The following is a 13,411-nucleotide window of genomic DNA, read 5'->3' on the forward strand; positions in this document are numbered from 1 at the left end:
CTGACACTCTCTATCACTCTCTATCACTCTCTATCACTCTCTGACACTCTCAGACACTCTCTGACACTCTCTATCACTCTCTGACACTCTCAGACACTCTCTGACACTCTCTATCACTCTCTATCACTCTCTGACACTCTCTGACACTCACTATCACTCTCTGACTCTGTCTGACACTCTCTATCACTCTCTGACACTCTCTGACACTCTCTGACACTCTCTATCACTCTCTATCACTTTCTGACACTCTCTGACACTCTCTGACACTCTCAGACACTCTCTGACACTCTCTGAAACTCTCTATCACTCTCTATCACTCTCTGACACTCTCTGACACTCACTATCACTCTCTGAGACTCTCTATCACTCTCTGACACTCTCTATCACTCTCAGACACTCTCTGACTCTCTCTGACACTCTCTGACACTCTCTATCACTCTCTATCACTCTCTGACACTCTCTGACACTCTCTGACACTCTCTATCACTCTCTATCACTTTCTGACACTCTCTGACACTCTCTGACACTCTCAGACACTCTCTGACACTCTCTGAAACTCTCTATCACTCTCTATCACTCTCTGACACTCTCTGACACTCACTATCACTCTCTGACACTCTCTATCACTCTCTATCACTCTCAGACACTCTCTGACACTCTCTGACACTCTCTGACACTCTCTATCACTCTCTATCACTCTCTGACACTCGCTGACACTCTCTGACACTCTCTATCACTCTCTATCACTTTCGGACACTCTCTGACACTCTCTGACACTCTGAGACACTCTCTGACACTCTCTGAAACTCTCTATCACTCTCTATCCCTCTCTGACACTCACTATCACTCTCTGACACTCTCTGACACTCTCTATCACTCTCAGACACTCTCTGACACTCTCTATCACTCTCTGACACTGTCTGACACTCTCTGACACTCACTATCACTCTCTATCACTCTCTATCACTCTCTGAAACTCTCAGACACTCTCTGACACTCTCTGACACTCTCTGACACTCTCTGACACTGTCTGACACTGTCTGACACTCTCTATCACTCTCTGACACTGTCTGACACTCTCTGACACTCTCTATCACTCTCTATCACTCTCTGACACTCTCAGACACTCTCTGACACTCTCAGACACTCACTATCAATCTCTGACACTGTCTGACACTCTCTATCACTCTCTGGCACTCTCTGACACTCTCTATCGCTCTCTATCACTTTCTGACACTCTCTGACACACTCTGACACTCTCTGACACTCTCTATCACTCTCTGACACTGTCTGACACTCTCTGACACTCTCTATCACTCTCTATCACTCTCTGACACTGTCTGACACTCTCTGACACTCTCTGACACTCTCTATCACTCTCTATCACTCTCTGACACTCTCTATCACTCTCAGACACTCTCTGACACTCACTATCACTCTCTGACACTCTCTATCACTCTCAGACACTCTCTGACACTCTCTGACACTCTCTATCACTCTCTGACACTGTCTGACACTCTCTGACACTCTCTATCACTCTCTATCACTCTCTGACACTCTCAGACAGTCTCTGACACTCTCTATCACTCTCTATCACTCTCTGACACTCTCTGACACTCTCAGACACTCTCTGACACTCTCTGAAACTCTCTATCACTCTCTATCACTCTCTGACTCTATCTGACACTCTCAGACACTCACTATCACTCTCTGACACTGTCTGACACTCTCTGACACTCTCTATCACTCTCTATCACTCTCTGACACTCTCTATCACTCTCTGACACTCTCTATCACTCTCTATCACTCTCTGACACTCTCTGACACTCACTATCACTCTCTGACTCTGTCTGACACTCTCTATCACTCTCTGACACTCTCTGACACTCTCTGACACTCTCTATCACTCTCTATCACTTTCTGACACTCTCTGACACTCTCTGACACTCTCAGACACTGTCTGACACTCTCTGAAACTCTCTATCACTCTCTATCACTCTCTGACACTCTCTGACACTCACTATCACTCTCTGACACTCTCGATCACTCTGTGACACTCTCTATCACTCTCAGACACTCTCTGACACTCTCTGACACTCTCTGACACTCTATCACTCTCTATCACTCTCTGACACTCTCTGACACTCTCTGACACTCGCTATCACTCTCTATCAATTTCTGACACTCTCTGACACTCTCTGACACTCTCAGACACTCTCTGACACTCTCTGAAACTCTCTATCACTCTCTATCACTCTCTGACACTCTCTGACACTCACTATCACTCTCTGACACTCTCTATCACTCTCTGACACTCTCTATCACTCTCAGTCACTCTCTGACACTCTCTGACACTCTCTGACACTCGCTATCACTCTCTATCACTTTCTGACACTCTCTGACACTCTCAGACACTCTCTGACACTCTCTGAAACTCTCTATCACTCTCTATCACTCTCTGACTCTATCTGACACTCTCAGACACTCACTATCACTCTCTGACACTGTCTGACACTCTCTGACACTCTCTATCACTCTCTGACACTGTCTGACGCTCTCTATCACTCTCTATCACTCTCTATCACTCTCTGACACTCTCAGACACTCTCTGACACTCTCTATCACTCTCTGACACTCTCTATCACTCTCTGACACTCTCTATCACTCTCTATCACTCTCTGACACTCTCTGACACTCACTATCACTCTCTGACTCTGTCTGACACTCTCTATCACTCTCTGACACTCTCTGACACTCTCTGACACTCTCTATCACTCTCTATCACTTTCTGACACTCTCTGACACTCTCTGACACTCTCAGACACTGTCTGACACTCTCTGAAACTCTCTATCACTCTCTATCACTCTCTGACACTCTCTGACACTCACTATCACTCTCTGACACTCTCGATCACTCTGTGACACTCTCTATCACTCTCAGACACTCTCTGACACTCTCTGACACTCTCTGACACTCTATCACTCTCTATCACTCTCTGACACTCTCTGACACTCTCTGACACTCGCTATCACTCTCTATCACTTTCTGACACTCTCTGACACTCTCTGACACTCTCAGACACTCTCTGACACTCTCTGAAACTCTCTATCACTCTCTATCACTCTCTGACACTCTCTGACACTCACTATCACTCTCTGACACTCTCTATCACTCTCTGACACTCTCTATCACTCTCAGTCACTCTCTGACACTCTCTGACACTCTCTGACACTCGCTATCACTCTCTATCACTTTCTGACACTCTCTGACACTCTCAGACACTCTCTGACACTCTCTGAAACTCTCTATCACTCTCTATCACTCTCTGACACTCTCTGACACTCACTATCACTCTCTGACACTCTCTATCACTCTCTATCACTCTCTGACACTCTCTGACACTCACTATCACTCTCTGACTCTGTCTGACACTCTCTATCACTCTCTGACACTCTCTGACACTCTCTGACACTCTCTATCACTCTCTATCACTTTCTGACACTCTCTGACACTCTCTGACACTCTCAGACACTCTCTGACACTCTCTGAAACTCTCTATCACTCTCTATCACTCTCTGACACTCTCTGACACTCACTATCACTCTCTGACACTCTCTATCACTCTCTATCACTCTCAGACACTCTCTGACTCTCTCTGACACTCTCTGACACTCTCTATCACTCTCTATCACTCTCTGACACTCTCTGACACTCTCTGACACTCTCTATCACTCTCTATCACTTTCTGACACTCTCTGACACTCTCTGACACTCTCAGACACTCTCTGACACTCTCTGAAACTCTCTATCACTCTCTATCACTCTCTGACACTCTCTGACACTCACTATCACTCTCTGACACTCTCTATCACTCTCTATCACTCTCAGACACTCTCTGACACTCTCTGACACTCTCTATCACTCTCTATCACTCTCTGACACTCTCTGACACTCTCTGACACTCTCAATCACTCTCTATCACTTTCGGACACTCTCTGACACTCTCTGACACTCTGAGACACTCTCTGACACTCTCTGAAACTCTCTATCACTCTCTATCCCTCTCTGACACTCACTATCACTCTCTGACACTCTCTGACACTCTCTATCACTCTCAGACACTCTCTGACACTCTCTGACACTCTCTATCACTCTCTGACACTGTCTGACACTCTCTGACACTCACTATCACTCTCTATCACTCTCTATCACTCTCTGAAACTCTCAGACACTCTCTGACACTCTCTGACACTCTCTGACACTCTCTGACACTGTCTGACACTGTCTGACACTCTCTATCACTCTCTGACACTGTCTGACACTCTCTGACACTCTCTATCACTCTATATCACTCTCTGACACTCTCAGACACTCTCTGACACTCTCAGACACTCACTATCAATCTCTGACACTGTCTGACACTCTCTATCACTCTCTGGCACTCTCTGACACTCTCGATCGCTCTCTATCACATTCTGACACTCTCTGACACACTCTGACACTCTCTGACACTCTCTATCACTCTCTGACACTGTCTGACACTCTGTGACACTCTCTATCACTCTCTATCACTCTCTGACACTGTCTGACACTCTCTGACACTCTCTGACACTCTCTATCACTCTCTATTACTCTCTGACACTGTCTGACACTCTCTGACACTCTCTGACACTCTCTATCACTCTCTATCACTCTCTGACACTCTCTATCACTCTCAGACACTCTCTGACACTCACTATCACTCTCTGACACACTCTATCACTCTCAGACTCTCTCTGACACTCTCTGACACTCTCTATCACTCTCTGACACTGTCTGACACTCTCTGACACTCTCTATCACTCTCTATCACTCTCTGACACTCTCAGACAGTCTCTGACACTCTCTATCACTCTCTATCACTCTCTGACACTCTCTGACACTCTCTGACACTCTCTGAAACTCTCTATCACTCTCTATCACTCTCTGACACTATCTGACACTCTCAGACACTCACTATCACTCTCTGACACTGTCTGACACTCTCTGACACTCTCTATCACTCTCTGACAGTGTCTGACGCTCTCTATCACTCTCTATCACTCTCTATCACTCTCTGACACTCTCAGACACTCTCTGACACTCTCTATCACTCTCTGACACTCTCTATCACTCTCTGAAACTCTCTATCACTCTCTATCACTCTCTGACACTATCTGACACTCTCAGACACTCACTATCACTCTCTGACACTGTCTGACACTCTCTGACACTCTCTATCACTCTCTGACACTGTCTGACGCTCTCTATCACTCTCTATCACTCTCTATCACTCTCTGACACTCTCAGACACTCTCTGACACTCTCTATCACTCTCTGACACTCTCTATCACTCTCTGACACTCTCTATCACTCTCTATCACTCTCTGACACTCTCTGACACTCACTATCACTCTCTGACTCTGTCTGACACTCTCTATCACTCTCTGACACTCTCTGACACTCTCTGACACTCTCTGACACTCTCTATCACTCTCTATCACTTTCTGACACTCTCTGACACTCTCTGACACTCTCAGACACTCTCTGACACTCTCTGAAACTCTCTATCACTCTCTATCACTCTCTGACACTCTCTGACACTCACTATCACTCTCTGACACTCTCTATCACTCTCTGACACTCTCTATCACTCTCAGACACTCTCTGACACTCTCTGACACTCTCTGACACTCTATCACTCTCTATCACTCTCTGACACTCTCTGACACTCTCTGACACTCTCTATCACTCTCTATCACTTTCTGACACTCTCTGACACTCTCTGACACTCTCAGACACTCTCTGACACTCTCTGAAACTCTCTATCACTCTCTATCACTCTCTGACACTCTCTGACACTCACTATCACTCTCTGACACTCTCTATCACTCTCTATCACTCTCTATCACTCTCAGACACTCTCTATCACTCTCAGACACTCTCTGACACTCTCTGACACTCTCTGACACTCTCTATCACTCTCTATCACTCTCTGACACTCTCTGACACTCTCTGACACTCTCTATCACTCTCTATCACTTTCGGACACTCTCTGACACTCTCTGACACTCTGAGACACTCTCTGACACTCTCTGAAACTCTCTATCACTCTCTATCACTCTCTGACACTCACTATCACTCTCTGACACTCTCTGACACTCTCTATCACTCTCAGACACTCTCTGACACTCTCTGACACTCTCTATCACTCTCTGACACTGTCTGACACTCTCTGACACTCACTATCACTCTCTATCACTCTCTATCACTCTCTGAAACTCTCAGACACTCTCTGACACTCTCTGACACTCTCTGACACTCTCTGACACTGTCTGACACTCTCTATCACTCTCTGACACTGTCTGACACTCTCTGACACTCTCTATCACTCTCTATCACTCTCTGACACTCACTATCACTCTCTGACACTCTCTGACTCTCTCTATCACTCTCAGACACTCTCTGACACTCTCAGACACTCACTATCACTCTCTGACACTGTCTGACACTCTCTATCAAAATCTGGCACTCTCTGACACTCTCTATTGCTCTCTATCACTTTCTGACACTCTCTGACACACTCTGACACTCTCTGACACTCTCTGACACTGTCTGACACTGTCTGACACTCTCTATCACTCTCTGACACTCTCTGACACTCTCTGATACTCTCTATCACTCTCTATCACTCTCTGACACTCACTATCACTCTCTGACACTCTCTGACACTCTCTATCACTCTCAGACACTCTCTGACACTCTCAGACACTCACTATCACTCTCTGACACTGTCTGACACTCTCTATCACTCTCTGGCACTCTCTGACACTCTCTATCGCTCTCTATCACTTTCTGACACTCTCTGACACACTCTGACACTCTCTGACACTCTCTATCACTCTCTGACACTGTCTGACACTCTCTGACACTCTCTATCACTCTCTATCACTCTCTGACACTGTCTGACACTCTCTGACACTCTCTGACACTCTCTATCACTCTCTATCACTATCTGACACTCTCTATCACTCTCAGACACTCTCTGACACTCACTATCACTCTCTGACACTCTCTATCACTCTCAGACACTCTCTGACACTCTGTGACACTCTCTGTCACTCACTGACACTGTCTGACACTTTCTGACACTCTCTATCACTCTCTATCACTCTCTGACACTGTCAGACACTCTCTGACACTCTCTGAAAATCTCTATCACTCTCTATCACTCTCTGACACTCTCTGACACACTCTGACACTCTCTGACACTCTCTATCACTCTCTATCTCTCTCTGACTCTCTCTGACACTCTCTGACACTCTCTGTAACTCTCTATCACTTTCTGACACTCTCTGACACACTCTGAAACTCTCTATCACTCTCTATCACTCTCTGACACTCACTATCACTCTCTGACACTCTCTGACACTCTCTATCACTCTCAGACACTCTCTGACACTCTCTGACACTCTCTATCACTCTCTGACACTGTCTGACACTCTCTGACACTCTCTATCACTTTCTATCACTCTCAGACACTCTCAGACACTCTCTGACACTCTCTGACACTCTCAGACACTCTCAGACACTCTCTATCACTCTCTGACACTGTCTGACACTCTCTGACACTCTCTATCACTCTCTATCACTCTGAGACACTCTCTGACACTCTCTGAAACTCTCTATCACTCTCTATCACTCTCTGACACTCACTATCACTCTCTGACACTCTCTGACACTCTCTATCACTCTCAGACACTCTCCGACACTCTCTGACTCTCTCTATCACTCTCTGACACTGGCTGACACTCTCTGACACTCACTATCACTCTCTATCACTCTCTATCACTCTCTGAAACTCTAAGACACTCTCTGACACTCTCTGACACTCTCTGACACTGTCTGACACTGTCTGACACTCTCCATCACTCTCTGACACTGTCTGACACTCTCTGACACTCTCTACCACTCTCTATCACTCTCTGACACTCTCAGACACTCTCTATCACTCTCTATCACTCTCTGACACTGTCTGACACTCTCTGACACTCTCTATCACTCTCTATCACTCTCTGACACTCTCTATCACTCTCAGACACTCTCTGACACTCACTATCACTCTCTGACACTCACTATCACTCTCAGACACTCTCTATCACTCTCAGACACTCTCTGACACTCTCTGACACTCTCTATCACTCTCTGACACTGTCTGACACTCTCTGACACTCTCTATCACTCTCTATCACTCTCTGACACTGTCAGACACTCTCTGACACTCTCTGAAAATCTCTATCACTCTCTATCACTCTCTGACACTCTCTGACACACTCTGACACTCTCTGACACTCTCTATCACTCTCTATCTCTCTCTGACTCTCTCTGACACTCTCTGACACTCTCTATAACTCTCTATCACTTTCTGACACTCTCTGACACACTCTGAAACTCTCTGTCACTCTCTATCACTCTCTGACACTCACTATCACTATCTGACACTCTCTGACACTCTCTATCACTCTCAGACACTCTCTGACACTCTCTGACACTCTCTATCGCTCTCTGACACTGTCTGACACTCTCTGACACTCTCTATCACTCTCTATCACTCTCAGACACTCTCAGACACTCTCTGACACTCTCTGACACTCTCAGACACTTTCAGACAATCTCTATCACTCTCTGACACTGTCTGACACTCTCTATCACTCTCTGACACTCTCTGACACTCTCTGACACTCTCTATCACTCTCTATCACTTTCTGACACTCTCTGACAATCTCTGACTCTCTCAGACACTCTCTGACACTCTCTGAAACTCTCTACCACTCTCTATCACTCTCTGACACTCACTATCACTCTCTGACACTCTCTATCACTCTCAGACACTCTCTGACACTCTCTGACACTCTCTATCACTCTCTGACACTGTCTGACACTCTCTGACACTCTCTATCGCTCTCTATCACTCTCTGACACTCTCAGACACTCTCTGACACTCTCTGACACTCTCTGAAAATCTCTATCACTCTCTATCACTCTCTGACACTCTCTGACACACTCTGACACTCTCTGACACTCTGTATCACTCTCTATAACTCTCTGACTCTCTCTGACACTCTCTGACACTCTCTATAACTCTCTATCACTCTCTGACACTCTCTGACACTCTCTATCACTCTCTATCACTCTCTGACACTCTCTGACACTCTCTGAAACTCTCTATCACTCTCTGACACTCTCTGACACTCTCTATCACTCTCTGACACTCTCTGACACTCTCTGACACTCTCTGAAACTCTCTATCACTCTCTGACACTATCTGACACTCTCAGACACTCACTATCACTCTCTGACACTGTCTGACACTCTCTGACACTCTCTATCACTCTCTGACACTGTCTGACACTCTCTGACACTCTCTATCACTCTCAGACACTCTCTGACACTCTCTGACACTCTCTGACACTCTCTATCACTCTCTATCACTCTCTGACACTCTCTGACACTCTCTGACACTCTCTATCACTCTCTATCACTTTCTGACACTCTCTGACACTCTCTGACACTCTCAGACACTCTCTGACACTCTCTGAAACTCTCTATCACTCTCTATCACTCTCTGACACTCTCTGACACTCACTATCACTCTCTGACACTCTCTATCACTCTCTGACACTCTCTATCACTCTCAGACACTCTCTGACACTGTCTGACACTCTCTGACACTCTCTATCACTCTCTGACACTGTCTGACACTCTCTGACACTCTCTATCACTCTCAGACACTCTCTGACACTCTCTGACACTCTCTGACACTCTCTATCACTCTCTATCACTCTCTGACACTCTCTGACACTCTCTGACACTCTCTATCACTCTCTATCACTTTCTGACACTCTCTGACACTCTCTGACACTCTCAGACACTCTCTGACACTCTCTGAAACTCTCTATCACTCTCTATCACTCTCTGACACTCTCTGACACTCACTATCACTCTCTGACACTCTCTATCACTCTCTGACACTCTCTATCACTCTCAGACACTCTCTGACACTCTCTGACACTCTCTATCACTCTCTATCACTCTCTGACACTCTCTGACACTCTCTGACACTCTGACACTCTCTATCACTCTCTATCACTTTCTGACACTCTCTGACACTCTCTGACACTCTCAGACACTCTCTGACACTCTCTGAAACTCTCTATCACTCTCTGACACTCACTATCACTCTCTGACACTCTCTGACACTCTCTATCACTCTCAGACTCTCTCTGACACTCTCAGACACTCTCTGACACTCTCTGACACTGTCTGACACTCTCTGACACTCTCTATCACTCTCTATCACTCTCAGACACTCTCAGACACGCTCTGACACTCTCTGACACTCTCAGACACTCTCAGACACTCTCTATCACTCTCTGACACTGTCTGACACTCTCTATCACTCTCTGACACTCTCTGACACTCTCTGACACTCTCTATCACTCTCAGACACTCTCTGACACTCTCTGACACTCTCTATCACTCTCTGACACTGTCTGACACTCTCAGACACTCTCTATCACTCTCTATCACTCTCTGACACTGTCTGACACTCTCTATCACTCTCTGACACTCTCTGACACTCTCAGACACTCTCTGACACTCTCTGACACACTCTGAAAATCTCTATCACTTTCTGACACTCTCTGACACTCTCTGACTCTCTCAGACACTCTCTGACACACTCTGACACTCTCTGACACTCTCTATCACTCTCTATCACTCTCTGACTCTCTCTGACACTCTCTGACACTCTCTATAACTCTCTATCACTCTCTGACACTCTCTGACACTCTCTATCACCCTCTATCACCCTCTATCACTCTCTGACACTCTCTGACACTCTCTGACACTCTCTGAAAATCTCTATCACTATCTGACGCTCTCTGACACTCTCTGACACTCTCTGACACTCTCTATCACTCTCTATCACTCTCTGACACTCTCAGACACTCTCTGACACTCTCTGAAACTCTCTATCACTCTCTATCACTCTCTGACACTATCTGACACTCTCAGACACACACTATCACTCTCTGACACTGTCTGACACTCTCTGACACTCTCTATCACTCTCTGACACTGTCTGACACTCTCTGACACTCTCTATCACTCTCTATCACTCTCTATCACTCTCTGACACTCTCAGACACTCTCTGACACTCTCAGACACTCTCTGACACTCTCTATCACTCTCTGACACTCTCTGACTCTCTCTGACACTCTCTGACACTCTCTATAACTCTCTATCACTCTCTGACACTCTCTATCACTCTCTATCACTCTCTGACACTCTCTGACACTCTCTGAAACTCTCTATCACACTCTATCACTCTCTGACACTCTCTGACACTCTCTGACACTCTCTATCACTCTCTGACAATCTCTGACACTCTCTGACACTCTCTGAAACACTCTATAACTCTCTATCACTCTCTGACACTGTCTGACACTCTCTGACGCTCTCTATCACTCTCTATCACTCTCTATCACTCTCTATCACTCTCTGACACTCTCTGACACTCTCAGACGCTCTCTGACACTCTCTGACACTCTCAGACACTCTCTGACACTCTCAGACACTCACTATCACTCTCTGACACTCTCAGACACTCACTATCACTCTCTGACACTGTCTGACACTCTCTGACGCTCTCTATCACTCTCTATCACTCTCTATCACTCTCTATCACTCTCTGACACTCTCTGACACTCTCAGACACTCTCTGACACTCTCTATCACTCTCTGACACTCTCTGACACTCTCTATCACTCTCTATCACTCTCTGACACTCTCTGACACTCTCTGAAACTCTCTATCACTCTCTATCACTTTCTGACACTCTCAGACACTCTCTGACACTCTCTGAAACTCTCTATCACTCTCTATCACTCTCTATCACTCTCTATCACTCTCTGACACTGTCTGACACTCTCTGACACTCTCTATCACTCTCTATCACTCTCAGACACTCTCTGACACTCTCTGACACTCTCAGACACTCTCAGACACTCTCTGACACTCTCTGAAACTCTCTATCACTCTCTATCACTCTCTATCACTCTCTGACATTGTCTGACACTCTCTGACACTCTCTATCACTCTATATCACTCTCAGACACTCTCAGACACTCTCTGACACTCTCTGACACTCTCTGACACTCTCAGACACTCTCTATCACTCTCTGACACTGTCTGACACTCTCTATCACTCTCTGACACTCTCTGACACTCTCTGACACTCTCTATCACTCTCTATCACTTTCTGACACTCTCTGACACTCTCTGACTCTTTCAGACACTCTCTGACACTCTCTGAAACTCTCTATCACTCTCTATCACTCTCTGACACTCACTATCCCTCTCTGACACTCTCTATCACTCTCAGACACTCTCTGACACTCTCTGACACTCTCTATCACTCTCTATCACTCTCTGACACTGTCAGACACTCTCTGACACTCTCTGAAAATCTCTCTCACCCTCTATCACTCTCTGACACTCTCTGACACACTCTGACACTCTCTGACTCTCTCTATCACTCTCTATCTCTCTCTGACTCTCTCTGACACTCTCTATAAATCTCTATCACTTTCTGACACGCTCTGACACACTCTGAAACTCTCTATCACTCTCTATCACTCTCTGACACTCACTATCACTCTCTGACACTCTCTGACACTCTCTATCACTCTCAGACACTCTCTGACACTCTCTGACACTCTCTATCACTCTCTGACACTGTCTGACACTCTCTGACACTCTCTATCACTCTCTATCACTCTCTTACACTCTCTGACACTCTCTATCACTCTCTGCCACTCACTATCACTCTCTGACACTCTCTATCACTCTCTGAATCTCTCTGACACTCTCAGAGGCTCTCTATCACTCTCTATCACTCACTGACACTCTCAGACACTCACTATCACTCTCTGACACTCTCTGACACTCTCTGACACTCTCTATAACTCTCTATCACTCTCTGACACTCTCTGACACTCTCTATCACTCTCTATCACTCTCTGACACTCTCTGACACTCTCTGAAACTCTCTATCACTCTCTATCACTCTCTGACACTCTCTGACACTCTCTGACACTCTCTGACACTCTCTATCACTCTCTATCACTCTCTGACACTCTCTGACACTCTCTGACACTCTCTGAAACTCTCTATCACTCTCTATCACTCTCTGACACTATCTGACACTCTCAGACACTCACTATCACTCTCTGACACTGTCTGACACTCTCTGACACTCTCTATCACTCTCTGACACTGTCTGACACGCTCTGACACTCTCTATCACTCTCTATCACTCTCTATCACTC

The sequence above is a fragment of the Heterodontus francisci genome, chromosome 10 (assembly GCF_036365525.1).
Source record: "Heterodontus francisci isolate sHetFra1 chromosome 10, sHetFra1.hap1, whole genome shotgun sequence".
Classification (NCBI taxonomy): domain Eukaryota; kingdom Metazoa; phylum Chordata; class Chondrichthyes; order Heterodontiformes; family Heterodontidae; genus Heterodontus; species Heterodontus francisci.